Raw genomic sequence first — 9059 nt, forward strand, 5'->3', positions numbered from 1 at the left:
AGTACTCTATAACACTATGGCTTTGCTTCTGTCCTTGCTTCCGCCCTCCCACCATCCTCCGACACAAAAGCAGCTTTTTCTTTAAAGAGAGGTCATGCCCGTCACTGCTTCTGCCCACCAACACAAATGCTGCGAGTGCAAACATTAAGGAACGGCCAGATTTATTCTAAAGCATAAGTCATATTGCGTCGCTTTAAGCAATTGCTTTTTCCTTGTATGCATACTCCATTGTATTTTGACATTATTTTTTATTGTAATTGTTTGTGTGTGTGGCCGTGCTGCTTGTTCTGCTATTATGTTGAGCACCTTGGAAGTGGAATTTTTAAAACAGACACAACACTGATCTTGATGAAGTATTATGCATTTATCAAAAAGCCCTCTCACCGCCAAAACCCGCAGATTCAGAACAGTAACACAAAAATATGTATCAATCTTCAGCTACTAAATAAACTATAGGGTTTGCTCATTTGTGTCACAATTGATTCAACAGCCTGTCCCTCCATGCCATTGTTATCTAAAACACACAAATCAGTACGAGGTACGCACATAACGCCTCTTGTGTGTCACTTACTCTCTGTAGTTTAAAACGTGTTTAGTCCTTGTCTCAATATCTAACTCCTAACCTGGCTTCTCTCGTCTTTCATCTCTAACATAGTAATCCCCACCCTCGCTTCCACTTCTTCAATGTTTGGTGTTTCAATTGCAGGCTCTCCTTTCATGTGTTTCTCTTTTTCTCATCCAGCCAACTGCCACATCAACTCGCCCTCCGTCTTGTGACCTACTCTACCACCTCATGGCCCCTTACAATTCTCTCCCGTTCTCTCTTCCAATCCCTCCAGCCTCTTCCCCCTGCCCCGGCTGTTACATGGCCCCTTGTTTTGTAGGTGGGTCTGTGTTAGGGGGGCTCTGTGTGTGTGTAGATGGGTCTGTGTGAGGGTGGCTCTGTTTTTGTGTAGGTGGCTCTGTGTGGGTGGCTTTATGTGAATGACTCTGTGTGGGTGGGTAGCTTTGTGTGTGTGGCTCTGTGTGTGGGTGCAAATGCAATAGGTCTTGGATTTGCTGGAGATTAAGCCATTGGCATTGTAAATGACAATGCCATTTATTTATATTTTTTTAAAACAAAAACATAAATAAAAATGTCATGAGCAATGCCAATAGCTCTAACTCTAACAATACCGAGACCATTGCATTGTAAATGCTTGTTTTACATGCTTCTACACCATTAGTGTGTCTTATAGTGGTGTGCAAGGTTTCCACATCAAGGCATACCATCCAGTGTTCGCTGCCCAAATATAGATTCTATATTGTTTTTAGAAAATCTTTGGTGTCCCTCAAAAAGAGTTCAGGTCTTTCACATAGGGAGAAAAGGAAGTGGGCAACAAAGATTTAAGTATCTTTCAAATAAGCTGTTCTTAGAGGATACTATAGGACGACCAGTGGGCTCTAGAGGATTTTTATGTACCTTGGGAAGGAAGTAAAATGTGGGTGCCATGGGTGTTTCATTCAAGAAAAACAGTTGGTCATCCCAGTTCCAAGTTGTCTTTTGAACCAACCCTGTACCAGGATGAAGTATTATCCTTGTAGACTGGTAACATGTGTTTTCGCTACTCTCCCTCAGAATGACAATGTTGATGGGCTTCTCTGATTGTATCCCTACTCATCAGGACTGCATTGCCTCCTTTGTCTGAAGGTTTAATGGTGAGATTAGTACCCCTTTGCAATATATTCACTGCCTCCCATGAGTTTGAGCAGATCGTGTGCTACAGTATTACAGAAAATATCTATGTGATCTTTAGCTATTTGAAGTATGAATCTTGGAGGTGCCCTGAATCTGGTCTCAACAGACTCTCCTACATTTACCCCAAATGTATCTGGAAGTTCACTTAAGTGGGCTGGATCAAAGAGATCCTGCTGCTCTGCTAGGGCACAGCTTTGATCCTGATTGGTGATATCAACGAGTAAGCGTATTGTGTGACAATATCTTCAATGGATCAATGTGACCCGTCTTTAGCAAGTCTGTTCAGGATGTGACATGGTGTATTGCGTTCTCATAATGTGTGTACCTTGTACAATTTCAGTTTACGCGCAAACTAGTACAGATCAATACATGTTTGCACATAATCAAGTGGTTTATCAGGACAAAATGACAAACCCAATTTTAACAATTTCTCTTCACTGTCGGATATTATTCTATCAGATAGATTGATTACATTTAGTTGCTGTGTTGTGTCTGCCATTATTGTTTCTTCATTCCCTGGCTGCATGTTCCCATACCAGAGTTGTTTTTTTCTTTGTTATCATCTTCTTTGGTTTTGCCTTTTCCTCCTATTCCCCTTCCTCTCAGTTTTCCTCTGAGGGAATGTTTGTTGTTTCTTTGGAGGAGGTGTAATTCCTCGGAAAAAGACATCTTTTCTCCAGGATTTGAGGACACAATATCAATGAGTTCCTGGTCTGAGCTTAGATCTGTGCCAGATTCCCATCTGCCTTTGTCCATAGGCCCAAGGATCCTATATTTTGCTAATTCTGTCCTTGCTTTATCAAACTTTCCTGTGAAAGTTAATATTCGGCCTGTTGCATAGTCTCACTCATCACGTAAGAACTTATGTTGTTTGATTGCAATTACTTCTTTCTTGTGTATCTTAATCTTGTCGTCCACTTATTTTAACACTTTTTTGGTCTCATCCTGGTCTTCTTCTTTCTTGAACTCTTCCATTATGTTCTGGATTTGGAGCATGAGTTCTTTATGCTCTTCTCATGCGTTTGTCATGAGGATCTGGAACATATTCTTAGAACAGGCATTCGTATTCTCTGCAAACACAAGGAGATGATAGACAGAGCTCTGAATCTTTTCAGACACTCACTCCCAGTCATAGATCTGGGTTGAATCCATCATTCTTCTTTAGCACACTTTGCCACCCCTGTTCAGACCCAGCTATATGCAAATCAGCCTTGACCCTGTGCCTCATGGCTTACACAGCCACTCACTGATTCATAGATGCTTAACATATACATCCACTCACTCACCCATACAGCCATTCATACACTCTCTCACTCACTAATACGGGAAACATCCTTTACAACACAAGTTTTACAACGCACTACCATTACGACGCAACTGTTACAAAGCAAGTCATTACAACAAATTGTGCTGGAGGGCGCTCTAGGATAGGGAATAGTTTCATTACTATCCAACACCTTCCCTACTATCCACGGGGACTGGAGTTGGAATAGTAAATTAAACTATTCACTATCCAGCGCCCCCCAACGCAAGTCATTGTAACGACTTGCATTGTAAAAGTTGCGTCATAATGGCATGCGTTGTAAAAGCATGCGTTGTAATGACATACATCCCACTAATACAGCCATTGACATATCCACTCATATACCCAGACAGCCAGTTACATATGGAGTTAGTCACCCATAGAGCTGCTAACACACCTACTCACTCACCCATACAGTCAATCACACAGCCACTTACTCACCTTACAGTACAGACACACACACTCACTCACATATAGATACTAACGTGTGCTCACTCACCTATACAGTCACTGGCACAGGCACATACTCACCCATACAGCCACTCTCACATTCAAAAACTCACCCATACAGTCACTCATATATCCCATCACTCACCTATACTGCTTTTCACATACCCAATTATTCACCCATATATTTTATTTAATGCAATTTTACATAGCGCAAACATTACCCGAAGGTGTCAGAGCACTTTAGAACCAGTTGCGTTCCTTAAGGACTTTGGATTACATGAGTTACATAAGAGATACAAACAGAAAAAAAGCAAATGTACAAGTTGTAAAGTCACTCAAGGAAGAGATTCAAACAGATAAACTCTAAGATCACATAGGAGTGGTAGTAAGTACAAAGGTCTACTACATATACTAGTGGTTAGAGTTATGTATATACAAATTGCAAATTCACTCAGGATTGCATTTTAACAGTGATTAGGCTTGGACAGTTATATATTACCTATTTATACCAACATATCCCACTGACACATGCACTCACTCACTGACACAGCCATACATACACTCACTTGACTCACTCAGTCACTTATTACCCACCCACCCAGACACTATATATATATATATATATATATATATATATATATATATATATATATATATATATATATATATTTCTTTTGACAGTATAGGTGAATGAGTACATGTTAGTATCTATATGAGTAAGTGAGTGAGTTTGTGTTTATCTGTATGAGGGAGTGGCTATATGATTGACTATATGGGTGCCTGACTCATTATGTGAGTGGGTGTACCAGTAGATATGTCAGTGGCTGTATTAATGAGTGAGTGGGTGTATGAGTGACTATATGGGTAAGCACATGGATGTGTGTTTAGATCTATGAATCAGTGAGCGGGTAAGTACTTGTATGGGTCTGTGAATGGGTGTGTGGGAGTGGGTGTATACAAAAGTAAGTGATATCTATCTATCTATATTTCTTTGCAACCTTATCTGTCTGTCTGTCTGTCTATCGAATTACCTGTCTGTCTGTCCACCTATCTACCAGTATCTTGGTCTACCTGTCTGTCTCTCTATCTACATATGTGTCTATTTATCTACCTGTCTGTCTGTCTAGCTACCTGTCTGTTTGTCTAGCTACCTGTCTGTCTGTATATCTCCATGCATGTCTACCTATCTGTCTAGCTATCAACCTGAATATCTATCCATCTATCTATCTATCTATCTATCTATCTATCTGTCTATCTATCTATCTATCTATCTATCTATCTATCTATCTATCTATCTATCTATCTATCTATTTGCAAGTCTCAGTCTTTACCTATATTTTCAATGCTTCATATCTATTTGTAATAAAGATTTACAAAAACATTTTTTAAAGCAATAGCAAAAAGGTTGGCAGCCAATAGCAGATTAGTTGTTTTTTTTAGTCTAGTGTTATCCAAGACCTTTGGGATTTTCAGCCAGGCTTCATACATTAATATGTTGTTGTGTCAGTTACAGTTTTTATCCACCCACTCCAGCATGCATCTTGGGACAACTAGTCAGTCCCCTTCAGCCACTGGCTGTCTTCAAGGATTACATCCCCACACAAAGTAGTTCTCTTCGGTGCCAGGTGCTACTATATGTGTGCTTTTTGCAGACCCAAAAATATTTTCCCTTCAACCATGGAGGCCCACTGGCTTACTCCACCAAAATATTTGCAGACCCCACAACAGAAAGAAACAAGAACTGCCAGACCCAGACCTCTTGTCTTTGCCAATGGTTGTTTTAATATATGTCAAAAGGATACAACAGTTCTCCATGAATTCTAACGGGTCGCTTGCTTTCCACTCATTTCATCTGTACATCCCCCTTGCATACTTCGAACCATGATAGGCCATTTAGAACGCATCTGTAAGAGGGACACCTGCTGCTATCATTAGTTTCATTATTGCAAGAATATGCCCGCCTTGTTTAGACAGCAACGTTTTCTTTTTTTGACTTGTATTTTTTAAATTTGTCTTGCACATGTTGAGCTTGTGTGTGTTTTTATGTCGAGCCTAGCGAAGCGCGCATGTGCTGCACTAGAAGATGACCTTTTGGAATTGGTTTGCACATTTGAAACACTCATGTGTGTAGCAGCTTCCACCTTGCAGGAGCAAGCAGCGGCACGCATGGGCCATCTGCTTCTATTTAGCGCGGCCGCGCTTGTTTACATTTGCCTGTCTAGAGTCGCTTTCACTTTTGTGCCGTGCTTGTCTGGTAAAGCTTCCCACCTTACCGGTGACCATGCATTTCTGAGAAGGCTCACACAATTGTTTCTAAAGGTTTAGTTACTTCCCAGAAATGGTGAACATTTGCATCTGGGTGACAGCGAACTGCCTAAACTCATAGGAACAGTTCCTATGCAACTGCTCAATTTTGTAAAACCTCAGCAGAATTGCAATTGCATCCGGGCGACTGTTCACTTTTGGAAAACCTTGCAGAATTTATTCTAGGTAAACACTAATCATTTTGTTAAAAGTTGCATTATCACAGCATTTGTCTATCGATCAGAGTTTCGTGTGAGACACTCTTGGCTGTCACGGTTCCTATATCAGATCTGCAATTGGTTAGTCTGGAGCTTTACTAACCAAAAGAGAAGGATAATAGAAATATTCAAACAACAAGATTCCTTCCCAGACCACAGATTTTCCTATATTACGGTAACATGGCTGAAAAATGAAGAAAGCACATTTCTTTCAAGGAGAGTAAAGAATCATGGGCCAGATGTAGGAAGGCTATTACCGGTCGGTAACGACCGAAATTAACGAATTTCGACCGTTACTGACCGGTATTAGGCTTTTCTGATGTTGGGGCCGAAATTAACGATTCTGTAAGGAATTGGTAAATTACCGATTTCTTAAATACTTATTCGGTAAATTACCGAATTCCTAATGTAGGGAGCACTTAAATGAGTGCTTATCCCATGTTAGGATTCGTTATTTACACCAACTACAAGTTGGTGGTAAATCACAAAAACACCCCAAATTGCTTCAGTGCCATGTTGCAGACATACATGCCCTTAGGGCATGTATGTCTGCAACATGTGTACCCATACACAATTGAGGGGTGCAACAGGGTGTCAAAGTGACACCCTGCCAGCCTTCAATATTTTACCCCTTTTACTGAATCAGTATTTACCGATTCGGTAATTGACATTCATTCCTATGGGCCTCCAGGCTCCTCGTAATTTTTACCGAATGATTTGCTGCATAGCATTTACCTATTCGAAAATACCGAATCGGTAAAATTCGGTATTTTTGAATCGGTAAATGCTATTTACCTACATCTGGCCCCATATGTTCTTAAAATGGTAAACCACGTGCATATTAACCAAGAAGAGCATGTGGTCTCCAATGGAGCCTGCCCATCATGAGAGATGTTTTCTTAGTGCTGTTCCTTTAAGCTCTAACACAAATCTGTCCGCCCCCCCCCTTGCCTATTCAGCTGAACTCGTTTGCTCCAGTAATGGCTTCCAGAGGCTGTTATATCCTTTAATTTTCCATGTATATGTCATACATAGGCTTTTGTGAATGACTGGCCATGATCTGGAGTGTGGAAGTCCCAGTATGTGTGGTAAACCCCCATTCTCCCTCTTGCTTTCCCTAAGAAGCGGCTGCATAACACTGAGCCTCTCCCCACCACACACAGTCTAAAATAGCAGGAGGTTCCCAGGCACTCCAAGAAGCACAGCCCACCCAAAACAGCAATAGCTTTGTTAAACGCCCGCTCTTTCAGAGGCATATCTGTAAATTAAACACCTCTGCAAAAAATAATACAAAACTACATATTGCATGTATAGCTGGGAGATTCTGTTTCACGATTATTAGCATTAGCTCTCGTTTACAGGGATTGTTTGTAAATGCGTGCCCCATGCTTTGATCTTGGACACAAAGTATCAGTGATCACTGGTTTAAATCACAATCGCAGCAGGAATGTGCCTCTCGCGAGGGGAGGGCACGTGCCCCTGCTACGCTTCCTGAGGTGGTGTAACCCCTATCTGGGCACCTCTTATCGTCACAGGGTTTTCCATGCCAGCATCCGGGAACACCCAAGATTGAAGATAGCGCGAGAACTGCTTTCACCATATACTTGCCCTGTAGTAGTGAGGTTTCTTTCAGGAGGAAGAAAGTAACAACAACAAGAAAAGTAATAATAAATAGTTTACAAGATACCAGATATATTTACTTTCGGCTTCGCCCTGACGCCACGCAATGGTGCCCAAATAAATGTATTTAAATTATGTTTTGTTCCGACCGTTCTAGTGGCCAAAAACCATCAAACATTTCGGATTTCCCGACAAGGAACTTGGTGGATTTGGGAATACTATGTTTGTTTTTTTTTTGTTTTTTAATCCTCATTTGCCAACTCGCCACCCAGTTTACTAACTGTTCCACCTGCTGGGTTTTTTGTATCTCATACGCTAGTATGTCGAGGAAGAGACATCGGGCTCACCTCCACAGAGTCCGGCCAGCGTATTATCCAAGCCCTTGATGCCATTTGACCCATCCGGTGTGCCCATCTGATCCTCATTCCTGGAGCCTGAGTGTCAACCCAAATACTAGCGAGATAGGCGTGGGGCTTAATCATAGGAATACTATGTTGCAGGGAAAGGGCAAGACCTCTGAGTGCAAAAAGTACTCTCTGAACAGGAAACAAAAGAGAACCGGAGGCTTCTCTGGGAAGGAATCGTTTTGCACAATGGAACCCCTGCTGTACGATTTCTGGTAATGTAAGCACACCCCGCTCCCGCCACCAAAGTGAAACACTAGCACTGTAAACAACCTGAGGAGTGAAGACAAGCATTGACATAGCCAATAGGTCTTGCTTTTGGGACCTTGTAAGTATTTAGTTATGCAGCACAATATCCTTGGTGCAACAACATCAACTTTTGCATGGCTAAACACTTATAAGGTCCCAAAGGTGAGACCTATTGGCTATGCCAATGCTTGTTTGCGGGTGTGTGGGGGGTGAATGCAAGTATCAGTCAATGGATGCATGAATGCAAAGATAGGTGACAGAGTGCATGTATAAAGACTTACTAACTGCCTAAACCAATCAAAGACACAAAGGGCACTTCTATTCATAACCTAGTCCTATTGGCGCTGCCAATGAATGGTATTCCCCTTCAGTGCACCGAGCTACCGCTTCCTTGCTGTAGACTCCAACAGGCACAGATGTGTTTACAGTAGGCCGGTCTCCGATAATTGTTTCCATACTGCAGAGAAACTAATTAGCATTCTTAAGATTTGCTTAGACAGCAGCAGAAGCAATTAAAGGCCCTTATTTCTTGCTGCTACGCGCTCATGTTTGGTGCTTTCAAAAATATATTTTCAAATAGCACTGCTGGTTGAACAGTCCTGTCTTTTTGTAACCTGAAATGGGAAGCGCTATCCTGTGAGGTTTTACTGTATAAATTCAGTAGAGGTTTTATTATTTTCACTCCAAAGTATATAGAGCTTTTAAGTGTACAGAAAAATAAGTCGAGACCCGTGTGAAAGTTATAGGCACGCAATTTCGAAGCATAATACATT

This window comes from Lissotriton vulgaris, unplaced genomic scaffold (assembly GCF_964263255.1).
Source record: "Lissotriton vulgaris unplaced genomic scaffold, aLisVul1.2 SCAFFOLD_834, whole genome shotgun sequence".
Taxonomy (NCBI): Eukaryota; Metazoa; Chordata; class Amphibia; order Caudata; family Salamandridae; genus Lissotriton; species Lissotriton vulgaris.